General features: G+C 52.4%; 1 protein-coding gene across 7 annotated transcripts in view; it reads left to right on the forward strand.

The window, feature by feature from the left end:
• Positions 1 to 1,073: 1,073 nt before the first annotated feature.
• WDR17 (WD repeat domain 17) overlaps positions 1,074 to 12,559 on the forward strand; it is a 158,934-nt gene continuing 147,448 nt past the window's right edge. For 5 of the 7 annotated variants that reach the window (XM_077279528.1, XM_077279534.1, XM_077279532.1 and 2 more), the window contains exons 1-2: positions 1,108 to 1,220; positions 3,196 to 3,271. The gene's annotated coding sequence lies outside the window, so the exon portion shown is untranslated. The other 2 variants (XM_077279529.1, XM_077279530.1) reach the window with 2 other exon arrangements.

Consider the following 12,559-nt stretch of genomic DNA (forward strand, 5'->3'; position numbering starts at 1 on the left):
AGCCAAAAAAGTCTAATTCACAACAAGGATGCACTGTGACCAATATGTCTATGGTGGCAGGATGCTCTGTGCCCAATCTGCCTATGGCGGCAGGATGCTCTGTGACCAATGTTGTGTCTATGGTGGCAGGATGCAATTTACCCAATCTGTCTACGGCGGCAGTCAGCAGGATGCACTGTGACCAATCTGTCTATGGCGGCAGGGTGCACTGTGCCCAATCTGTCTATGGCGGCAGGATGCACTGTGCCCAATCTGTCTATGGCGGCAGGATGCACTGTGCCCAATCTGTCTATGGCGGCAGGGTGCACTGTGCCCAATCTGTCTATGGCGGCAGGATGCACTGTGCCCAATCTGTCTATGGCGGCAGGGTGCACTGTGCCCAATCTGTCTATGGCGGCAGGGTGCACTGTGCCCAATCTGTCTATGGCGGCAGGGTGCACTGTGCCCAATCTGTCTATGGCGGCAGGATGCACTGTGCCCAATCTGTCTATGGCGGCAGGGTGCACTGTGCCCAATCTGTCTATGGCGGCAGGGTGCACTGTGCCCAATCTGTCTATGGCGGCAGGGTGCACTGTGCCCAATCTGTCTATGGCGGCAGGGTGCACTGTGCCCAATCTGTCTATGGCGGCAGGGTGCACTGTGCCCAATCTGTCTATGGCGGCAGGGTGCACTGTGCCCAATCTGTCTATGGCGGCAGGGTGCACTGTGCCCAATCTGTCTATGGCGGCAGGGTGCACTGTGCCCAATCTGTCTATGGCGGCAGGGTGCACTGTGCCCAATCTGTCTATGGCGGCAGGGTGCACTGTGCCCAATCTGTCTATGGCGGCAGGATGCACTGTGCCCAATCTGTCTATGGCGGCAGGGTGCACTGTGCCCAATCTGTCTATGGCGGCAGGATGCACTGTGCCCAATCTGTCTATGGCGGCAGGGTGCACTGTGCCCAATCTGTCTATGGCGGCAGGGTGCACTGTGACCAATCTGTCTATGGCGGCAGGATGCACTGTGCCGGGCGGCGCTGAGCTCAGAGGGCAGACAGTGATCCTAGTGATGACAGCGCGGCGGGGAGGAAGGAGTTACCTGAGCCGTCCTCGTGTGAGTGACAGCTGGCTCCACCAATGCGGTGCAGTCGGGGCGGGCAGAGGGGCGGTGGGTGTGATGAGCGCTCGGCCTCAGGAGCTTCACACCGAGCTGTGGATGTGAGGCTGCGTATACGAGGAGAGGTGAGTGTGTGCCCGGACCGGGTGTGTCTGCCCCTAATGTGCCCGTCCTTCGGCTGCCCAGTGCCAGCTCTGCTGTGGACTGATGCTCCCTGCAGTAATACATGGCGGGGTGATGGTCCACGGGCAGCTCAGCTCAGGCTGTCCCTCCTGTATTCTGTGTGCACTGTGCTCTGTCTGTATGCTGTGTGCTCTGTCTGTATACTGTGCTCTGTCTGTATACTGTGCTCTGTCTGTATACTGAGTGCTCTGTCTGTATACTGCGTGCTCTGTCTGTATACTGCGTGCTCTGTCTGTATACTGTGCTCTGTCTGTATACTGTGCTCTGTCTGTATACTGTGTGCGCTGTCTGTATGCTGTGTGCTCTGTCTGTATACTGTGCTCTGTCTGTATACTGTGCTCTGTCTGTATACTGTGTGCGCTGTCTGTATACTGTGTGCTCTGTCTGTATACTGTGCTCTGTCTGTATACTGTGCTCTGTCTGTATACTGTGCGCTGTCTGTATACTGTGTGCGCTGTCTGTATACTGTGTGCGCTGTCTGTATACTGTGTGCTCTGTCTGTATACTGTGTGCTCTGTCTGTATTCTGTGTGCACTGTCTGTATACTGTGTGCACTGTCTGTATACTGTGTGCACTGTCTGTATACTGTGTGCACTGTCTGTATACTGTGTGCTCTGTCTGTATACTGTGTGCTCTGTCTGTATACTGTGTGCTCTGTCTGTATACTGTGTGCTCTGTCTGTATACTGTGTGCTCTGTCTGTATACTGTGTGCTCTGTCTGTATACTGTGTGCTCTGTCTGTATACTGTGTGCTCTGTCTGTATACTGTGTGCTCTGTCTGTATACTGTGTGCTCTGTCTGTATACTGTGTGCTCTGTCTGTATACTGTGTGCTCTGTCTGTATACTGTGCTCTGTCTGTATACTGTGCTCTGTATACTGTGTGCGCTGTCTGTATGCTGTGTGCGCTGTCTGTACGCTGTGTGCGCTGTCTGTACGCTGTGTGCGCTGTCTGTATGCTGCGTGCTCTGTCTGTATGCTGCGTGCACTGTCTGTATGCTGCGTGCACTGTCTGTATGCTGCGTGCACTGTCTGTATGCTGCGTGCACTGTCTGTATGCTGCGTGCACTGTCTGTATGCTGCGTGCACTGTCTGTATGCTGCGTGCACTGTCTGTATGCTGCGTGCACTGTCTGTATGCTGCGTGCACTGTCTGTATGCTGCGTGGTCTGTCTGTATGCTGCGTGGTCTGTCTGTATGCTGCGTGGTCTGTCTGTATGCTGCGTGGTCTGTCTGTATGCTGCGTGGTCTGTCTGTATGCTGCGTGGTCTGTCTGTATGCTGCGTGGTCTGTCTGTATGCTGCGTGGTCTGTCTGTATGCTGCGTGCACTGTCTGTATGCTGCGTGCACTGTCTGTATGCTGCGTGCACTGTCTGTATGCTGCGTGCACTGTCTGTATGCTGCGTGCACTGTCTGTATGCTGCGTGCACTGTCTGTATGCTGCGTGCACTGTCTGTATGCTGCGTGCACTGTCTGTATGCTGCGTGCACTGTCTGTATGCTGCGTGCACTGTCTGTATGCTGCGTGCACTGTCTGTATGCTGCGTGCACTGTCTGTAAGCTGCGTGCACTGTCTGTAAGCTGCGTGCACTGTCTGTAAGCTGCGTGCACTGTCTGTAAGCTGCGTGCACTGTCTGTACGCTGCGTGCACTGTCTGTACGCTGCGTGCTGTGTCTGTACGCTGCGTGCTGTGTCTGTACGCTGCGTGCTGTGTCTGTACGCTGCGTGCTGTGTCTGTACGCTGCGTGCTGTGTCTGTACGCTGCGTGCTGTGTCTGTACGCTGCGTGCTGTGTCTGTACGCTGCGCGCTGTGTCTGTACGCTGCGCGCTGTGTCTGTACGCTGTGTGCATGTGGTGTATTGTCAGTGTGCTCTGTGCCTGCTGTACTCTACTGACTGCTGCTCCTTTCTGACGGTTTCAGCACCTTCCTACTGTCCACCCTGTGACCACAGCCCCACCGCTGGCCATACTCGGTACTGCAGCCCTGCTGGAATCAGGTAGGACACTACATGGCCACACTGACAGCATGGCGGGCATCATCAGGGAGATGAGCAGAGAGAGCGGGCGTCAGCTGGGAGAGTGGGCATAAGCAGGGAGAGAGGGGCATCAGCATTGAGAGCTGGTGTTAGCAGGGAGAGCAGGCCCATCAGCAGAGCTCTGTCCTTTGCATGGGTTTCCTCTGACATTGCAAAAACCTGGAGAATACGGCTTGTGAGTCCCAATGGGGAGAGCGATGATGTCTGTGAAGCTGTGTAGGCTATGATGGAGGTACCGTGTACAAGGAAGCAGATAATAATGAGAAGGATGGAAATAGAATTAAAGGATATGTGCCAAGCCAAGATCAGCAGTCACCTTCCTGATCGCTGGGGTCTGATTGCTGGGACCCCCATTGAACCTGAGAACAGGGCTGCCTGTAGCCGTCTCTGAATAGCGTGGAGGCCGAGTCGTTCTTGGGCTTCGGATATGGTAGCGATTGTGTGGATGCTCTTCTGGCAGGATATATATATATATACTAGATGGCAGCCCGATTCTAAAGAATCGGGAGTCTAGAATCCATATATACTTTATTTATTCAAATGTAAGAATAATACAATTAATAAATAATAGTAAGAAAGAACAAAAAATGGCTGCACTCACCAGCTCTTGACAATTCTTGACAGTACGGCACATTTCTGATTGGTCGCTCGCGGCAGGCGGCAACCAATCAGAAAAGTGCCGCGCACCACGAAGGCATATATCTTTGTCCACCCTGAGCGGGTGTAGGACGCTGGTGACGTCACTTATCTCCGGACATTATCTCCGGACAAAGCCACGGAAGTTGGCACAAATTGCCGGAAGTAGTATTCTAGGCAATTATATATTAGATTTTAATGTTATCAGTGTTTACCTTTGAACGTTTATATTGTATTGTCCTGTCACCAGCCATGTGTACGATTATCGGCCGAAAGCCTCTCTGGAACCAATAATCACCCCATGTAAAGGTATCTTTATAAGTTAAAGATTCAGAATACTATGACTTTTATCATATCCTGAACAGTCAAGTTTTTTATGAACCGTTAAGGTTTTCTGGTTGAAGTAAAAAAAACTCTGAGTGTTTACAGTTTGAAACCATAAAATGTTGAAAAATTATGTCATTCTTGAGTATATCACTCAATGGTGCTCATAAACGTGTCAAATTTGATCTATAATATACTTTAATATACGTTACTTTAATCTTTAATATACTTAAGAACAGGGCCCCAGACATCACACAGGGGGTCTGAAACACCGCACAGTGGTCCAAAATATCGCTGTGCTCTGCCTGGGGCCCCATATGCTGCCTGGGGCCCCTGTGCTCTGCCTGGGGCCCCTGTGCTCTGCCTGGGGCCCCTGTGCTCTGCCTGGGGCCCCATATGCTGCCTGGGGCCCCTGTGCTCTGCCTGGGGCCCCATATGCTGCCTGGGGCCCCTGTGCTCTGCCTGGGGCCCTGTTGTGGATTCTGTTTGTGGGCTCCGTCTGGTGGTTACTGCTGGTACTGGGTGACTTTGGTGGGTTGCGGCCTTTGGTTTCCACCTGTCCATCAGTGGCTGGGTGTTTCCTATTTTACCTGGCCTTTCTGTCATTCCCTTGCCGGCTATCAATGTATTCAGATGTGCTCTGTTTGGTTCCTGCCTACCTGCTCCCAGATCTTTCAGGATAAGCTAAGTGCTGATTTTCAGTTGTTTGGTTTTTTGTCCAGCTTGCTTATTATGTCTCTATGCTAGCTGGTAGCTCTAGTGGACTGAGGTTCTCCCCATGTGCCATGAGTTGGCACATGGGTTCTTGTAATCTCAGGATGGTTTTTTTGATTAGGGTTTTTTGCTGACCGCTCAGTCCCCTTTTGTATCGTTCTGCTTTCTAGTTTACAGCGGGCCTCAATTTGCTAAAACTATATATATCATCTCTATGTGTGTGCCTTCCTCTCATTTCACCGTCAATACATGTGGGGGGCAACTATATCTTTTGGGGTTCATTCCTCTGGAGGCAAGTGAGGTCTTTATTTTCTCTGCAGTGCTAGTTAGCTCTTAGGCTGGTGCGTGGCGTCTAGAACCAACGTAGGCACGCTCCCTGGCTATCTCTAGTTGCGTTTGTCAGGCGTAGGGCAGCGGTCAGCCCAGGTTCCATCACCCTAGAGCTCGTCCGTAATATATTTGTACTTTGCTTGTCCTGTGCTATCCCTATCCATTGGGATTCATGACAGTATAGCCGGCCCACAAAGTGTTAATTGTTTGGGCTGAAGCAGGAGAAATAGAAGTGTTTAAGGGAAATTTTTTTTTTTTTTTTTTTTTTTCCCTTCAGAGTTTTGCTGCCTAGCCCTTAATTGCTGTCTAGCTGCTTCTTACCTCCTCTTAACCCTTGAATGGCTCTGATCTTAGCTGTTTAACATGGATGTCCAGAGTTTGGCTTCCAGCCTGAGTAATCTCGCGGCAAAAGTTCAAAACATACAGGATTTTGTTGTTCACACTCCCATGTCTGAACCTAGAATTCCTATTCCAGAGTTCTTTTCTGGAGATAGATCTACCTTCCTGAATTTCAGGAACAATTGTAAATTGTTTCTTTCTTTAAAATCTCGCTCCTCTGGAGACCCTGCTCAACAGGTCAAGATTGTAATATCTTTCCTGCGGGGCGACCCTCAGAATTGGGCATTTGCATTGGCACCAGGGGATCCTGCATTGCTCAGTGTGGATGCGTTTTTTCTGGCATTGGGATTGCTCTATGAGGAACCTAACCTGGAGATTCAGGCTGAAAAGGCTTTATTAGCCCTCTCTCAGGGGCATGATGAAGCGGAAATATATTGTCAGAAGTTTCGGAAATGGTCGGTGCTTACTCAGTGGAATGAGTGCGCCCTGGCTGCAAACTTCAGAAATGGTCTTTCTGAGGCCATTAAGGATATTATGGTGGGGTTCCCTACGCCTACAGGTCTGAATGAGTCTATGGCTATGGCCATTCAGATTGATCGGCGTTTACGGGAGCGCAAACCCGTGCACCAGTTGGCGGTGTCTTCTGAACAGGCACCTGAGACTATGCAATGTGATAGAATTCAGTCCAGAAGTGAACGGCAAAATTATAGGCGGAAAAATGGATTGTGTTTCTATTGTGGTGATTCAGCTCATGTTATATCAGCATGCTCTAAACGCACAAAAAGGGTTGATAAATCTTTTGCCATTGGTACTCTGCAGCCTAAGTTCATTTTGTCTGTGACTCTGATTTTTTCACTGTCTTCCATTTCCGTCGATGCCTATGTGGATTCGGGCGCTGCCCTGAGTCTTATGGATTGGTCATTTGCTAAACGCTGCGGTTTTAGTCTGGAACCTCTGGAAGTTCCTATTCCTCTGAAGGGAATTGACTCTACACCATTGGCTATGAATAAACCGCAGTATTGGACACAAGTGACCATGCGCATGACTCCCGTTCATCAGGAGGTGATTCGCTTCCTTGTACTTTATAATTTACATGATGTACTAGTGCTTGGTCTGCCATGGTTACAAACTCATAATCCTGTCCTGGACTGGAAAACAATGTCTGTGTTAAGCTGGGGATGTCAGGGGGTTCATGATGATGCACCTCCGATTTCAATCGCTTCATCTACTCCTTCTGAGATCCCTGCATTTTTGTCTGACTATAGGGATGTTTTTGAGGAGCCTAAGCTCAATTCGCTCCCTCCGCATAGAGATTGTGACTGTGCTATAGAATTGATTCCTGGCAGTAAGTTCCCTAAGGGTCGTTTATTTAATCTGTCACTGCCAGAGCATACGGCTATGCGGAATTATATTAAGGAGTCCTTGGAAAAGGGACATATTCGTCCATCTTCGTCCCCTCTGGGAGCAGGTTTTTTTTTTGTGGCAAAAAAAGATGGTTCCCTGAGGCCTTGTATAGATTATCGCCTTCTGAATAAGATTACAGTCAAGTATCAGTATCCATTGCCATTATTGACTGATTTGTTTGCTCGCATTAAGGGGGCTAGGTGGTTCACTAAGATAGATCTTCGCGGTGCGTATAATCTGGTGCGGATAAAACAGGGTGATGAGTGGAAAACCGCATTTAATACGCCTGAGGGCCATTTTGAGTATTTGGTAATGCCTTTTGGACTCTCCAATGCTCCGTCAGTCTTTCAGTCCTTTATGCACAATATTTTCCGTGAATATCTGGATAAGTTTATGATTGTGTATTTGGATGATATTTTGGTGTTTTCTGATGACTGGGAGTCTCATGTTCTACAGGTCAGGAAGGTGTTTCAGGTTCTGCGGGCCAATTCTCTGTTTGTGAAGGGCTCAAAGTGTCTCTTCGGAGTCCAGAAGATTTCTTTTTTGGGGTACATTTTTTCTCCTTCTACTATTGAGATGGATCCCGTCAAGGTTCAGGCGATTTGTGACTGGACACAACCTACATCTGTTAAGAGCCTTCAGAAGTTCTTGGGGTTTGCTAATTTTTATCGTCGGTTCATTGCTAATTTTTCCAGTATTGTTAAACCTTTGACTGATTTGACTAAAAAGGGTGCTGATGTTGCTGATTGGTCTCCTGCGGCCGTGGAGGCCTTTCAGGAACTTAAGCGCCGGTTTTCTTCTGCTCCTGTGTTGTGTCAACCAGATGTTTCACTTCCTTTTCAGGTTGAGGTTGATGCTTCCGAGATTGGAGCGGGGGCGGTTTTGTCACAGAGAAGTTCTAATGGCTCGGTGATGAAGCCATGTGCATTCTTCTCTAGAAAATTCTCGCCCGCCGAGCGCAATTATGATGTGGGTAATCGGGAGCTTTTGGCCATGAAGTGGGCATTTGAGGAGTGGCGTCATTGGCTTGAGGGTGCTAAACATCGTGTGGTGGTCTTGACTGATCACAAGAATCTCATTTACCTTGAGTCTGCCAGGCGTTTGAATCCTAGACAGGCTCGTTGGTCGTTGTTTTTTTCTCGTTTCAATTTCGTGGTTTCATACCTGCCAGGTTCAAAGAATGTGAAGGCAGATGCTCTTTCCAGGAGTTTTGTGCCTGACTCTCCTGGAGACTCTGGGCCTACTGGTATCCTTAGGGATGGGGTAATATTGTCCGCCGTATCCCCAGACTTGCGACGTGCATTGCAGGAGTTTCAGGTGGATAAACCGGATCGTTGTCCACCAGAAAGACTGTTTGTTCCGGATGATTGGACCAGTAGAGTCATCTCCGAGGTCCATTCTTCTGTGTTGGCTGGTCATCCTGGGATATTTGGTACTAGAGACTTGGTGGCCAGGTCTTTTTGGTGGCCTTCCTTGTCTAGGGATGTGCGTACCTTTGTGCAGTCTTGTGAAGTGTGTGCTCGAGCTAAGCCTTGCTGTTCTTGGGCCAGTGGGTTGTTGTTATCCTTGCCCATCCCGAAGAGGCCTTGGACGCACATTTCCATGGATTTTATTTCTGATCTCCCGGTTTCTCAGAAAATGTCCGTTATCTGGGTTGTGTGTGACCGCTTTTCTAAGATGGTTCATTTGGTGCCCTTGCCTAAGTTGCCTTCCTCCTCTGAGTTGGTCCCTTTATTTTTTCAGAACGTGGTTCGTTTGCATGGGATTCCGGAGAATATCGTTTCTGACAGGGGATCCCAGTTTGTGTCTAGATTTTGGCGGACGTTTTGTGCCAAGATGGGCATTGATTTGTCTTTCTCGTCTGCATTCCATCCTCAGACGAATGGCCAGACGGAGCGAACTAATCAGACCTTGGAAACTTATTTGAGGTGTTTTGTTTCTGCTGATCAAGATGACTGGGTTGCTTTTTTGCCACTGGCCGAATTTGCTCTTAATAATCGGGCTAGTTCTGCCACGTTGGTCTCTCCTTTTTTTTGTAATTCGGGGTTTCATCCTCGTTTTTCCTCTGGTCAGGTGGAGCCTTCGGATTGTCCTGGAGTGGACGTGGTGGTGGACAGGCTACATCAGATTTGGAATCAGGTGGTGGACAATTTGAAGTTATCTCAGAAGAAGACTCAGCAGTTTGCTAATTGCCGTCGCCGCGTGGGTCCCCGACTTCTTGTTGCTGATTTGGTGTGGTTGTCTTCTCGTTTTGTCCCTATGAAGGTCTCTTCTCCTAAGTTCAAGCCTCGGTTCATCGGTCCTTATAGGATCTCGGAGATTCTTAACCCTGTATCTTTTCGTTTGGATCTCCCAGCATCGTTTGCTATTCATAATGTGTTCCATCGGTCGTTGTTGCGGAGGTATGAGGTGCCCGTTGTTCCTTCGGTTGAGCCTCCTGCTCCGGTGCTGGTGGAGGGAGAATTGGAGTATGTTGTTGAGAAGATCTTGGATTCTCGTGTTTCCAGACGCAAACTCCAGTATTTGGTTAAGTGGAAGGGTTATGGTCAGGAGGATAATTCCTGGGTGGTCGCCTCCGATGTTCATGCGACTGATTTGGTCCGCGCCTTCCATAGAGCTCACCCTGATCGCCCTGGGGGTTCTCGTGAGGGTTCGGTGACCCCTCCTCAAGGGGGGGGTACTGTTGTGGATTCTGTTTGTGGGCTCCCTCTGGTGGTTACTGCTGGTACTGGGTGACTTTGGTGGGTTGCGGCCTTTGGTTTCCACCTGTCCATCAGTGGCTGGGTGTTTCCTATTTTACCTGGCCTTTCTGTCATTCCCTTGCCGGCTATCAATGTATTCAGATGTGCTCTGTTTGGTTCCTGCCTACCTGCTCCCAGATCTTTCAGGATAAGCTAAGTGCTGATTTTCAGTTGTTTGGTTTTTTGTCCAGCTTGCTTATTATGTCTCTATGCTAGCTGGTAGCTCTAGTGGACTGAGGTTCTCCCCATGTGCCATGAGTTGGCACATGGGTTCTTGTAATCTCAGGATGGTTTTTTTGATTAGGGTTTTTTGCTGACCGCTCAGTCCCCTTTTGTATCGTTCTGCTTTCTAGTTTACAGCGGGCCTCAATTTGCTAAAACTATATATATCATCTCTATGTGTGTGCCTTCCTCTCATTTCACCGTCAATACATGTGGGGGGCAACTATATCTTTTGGGGTTCATTCCTCTGGAGGCAAGTGAGGTCTTTATTTTCTCTGCAGTGCTAGTTAGCTCTTAGGCTGGTGCGTGGCGTCTAGAACCAACGTAGGCACGCTCCCTGGCTATCTCTAGTTGCGTTTGTCAGGCGTAGGGCAGCGGTCAGCCCAGGTTCCATCACCCTAGAGCTCGTCCGTAATATATTTGTACTTTGCTTGTCCTGTGCTATCCCTAGCCATTGGGATTCATGACAGGGCCCCTGTGCTCTGCCTGGGGCCCCATATGCTGCCTGGGGCCCCTGTGCTCTGCCTGGGGCCCCTGTGCTCTGCCTGGGGCCCCATGTTCTGCCTGGGGCCCCTGTGCTCTGCCTGGGGCCACTGTGCTCTGCCTGGGGCCCCATATGCTGCCTGGGGCCCCTGTGCTCTGCCTGGGGCCCCATATGCTGCCTGGGGCCCCTGTGCTCTGCCTGGGGCCACTGTGCTCTGCCTGGGGCCCCATAGGCTGCCTGGGGCCCCTGTGCTCTGCCTGGGACCACTGTGCTCTGCCTGGGGCCCCATATGCTGCCTGGGGCCCCTGTGCTCTGCCTGGGGCCACTGTGCTCTGCCTGGGGCCCCATATGCTGCCTGGGGCCCCTGTGCTCTGCCTGGGTGTAGGACACTGGTGACGTCACTTATCTCCGGACATTAGCTCCGGACAAAGCCACGGAAGTTGGCACAAATTGCAGGAAGTAGTATTCTAGGCAATTATATATTAGATGGGCATTTCCTGAAGGAAATACATGGTGCTTGAACAGCGCTACCAGCTTTACAGCAGCACTTTTCACACACGGGACTGGGGGGCACGCTTACTTTTGAACCCGGGGCCGGGGGCGCGCTTACTTTTGCACCCGGGGGCGCACTTACTTTTGCACCCGGAGGCGCACTTACTTTTGCACCCGGGGGCGCACTTACTTTTGCACCCGGGGGCGCACTTACTTTTGCACCCGGGGGCGCACTTACTTTTGCACCCGGGGGCGCACTTACTTTTGCACCCGGGGGCGCACTTACTTTTGCACCCGGGGGCGCACTTACTTTTGGGGCCGCACTTACTTTTGGTGGGCGGGGCTCCTCGGCCTCCGATTTGGTTGGTGGGGCCCCTCGTCCTCTGATTTGGTGGGTGGGGACCCTCGGCCTCCGATTTGGTGGGCGGGGACCCTCGGCCTCCGATTTGGTGGGCGGGGACCCTCGGCCTCCGATTTGGTGGGCGGGGACCCTCGACCTCCGATTTGGTGGGCGGGGACCCTCGACCTCTGCTTTGGTGGGCGGGGCCCCTCGGCCTCCGATTTGGTGGGCGGGGTCCCTCGGCCTCCGATTTGGTGGGCGGGGACCCTCGGCCTCCGCTTTGGTTGGCGGGGCCCCACGGCCTCCGATTTGGTGGGCGGGGTCCCTCTGCCTCCGCTTTGGTGGGCGGGGCCGCTCGGCCTTCGATTTGGTGGGCGGGGCTCCTCGGCCTCCGATTTGGTTGGTGGGGCCCCTCGGCCTCCGATTTGGTGGGCGGGGCCCCTTATTCTCCGATTTGGTGGGCGGGGCCCCTCGGCCTCCGATGTGGTGGGCGGGGCCCCTCGGCCTCTGCTTTGGTGGGCGGGGACCCTCGGCCTTCGATTTGGTGGGCGGGGCTCCTCGGCCTCCGATTTGGTTGGCGGGGCCCCTCGGCCTCCGATTTGGTTCCGATTTGGTTGGCGGGGCCCCTCGGCCTCCGATTTGGTGGGCGGGGACTCTCGGCCTCCGATTTGGTGGGTGGGGACCCTCGGCCTCCGATTTGGTGGGTGGGGACCCTCGGCCTCCGATTTGCTGGGCGGGGACCCTCGGCCTCCGATTTGGTGGGCGGGGACCCTCGGCCTCCGATTTGGTGGGCGGGGACCCTCGGCCTCCGATTTGGTGGGCGGGGACTCTCGGCCTCCGATTTGGTGGGTGGGGACCCTCGGCCTCCGATTTGGTGGGTGGGGACCCTCGGCCTCCGATTTGCTGGGCGGGGACCCTCGGCCTCCGATTTGGTGGGCGGGGACCCTCGGCCTTCGATTTGGTGGGCGGGGCCCCTCGGCCTTCGATTTGGTGGGCGGGGACCCTCGGCCTCCGATTTGGTGGGCGGGGACCCTCGGCCTCCGATTTGGTGGGCGGGGACCCTCGGCCTCCGATTTGGTGGGCGGGGACCCTCGGCCTCCGATTTGGTGGGCGGGGACCCTCGGCCTCCGATTTGGTGGGTGGGGCCCATCGGCCTCCAATGTGGTGGGTGGGGCCCATCGGCCTCCGATGTGGTGGGTGGGGCCCCTCGGCCTCCGATTTGG

Source organism: Ranitomeya variabilis, chromosome 1 (assembly GCF_051348905.1).
Source record: "Ranitomeya variabilis isolate aRanVar5 chromosome 1, aRanVar5.hap1, whole genome shotgun sequence".
Classification (NCBI taxonomy): domain Eukaryota; kingdom Metazoa; phylum Chordata; class Amphibia; order Anura; family Dendrobatidae; genus Ranitomeya; species Ranitomeya variabilis.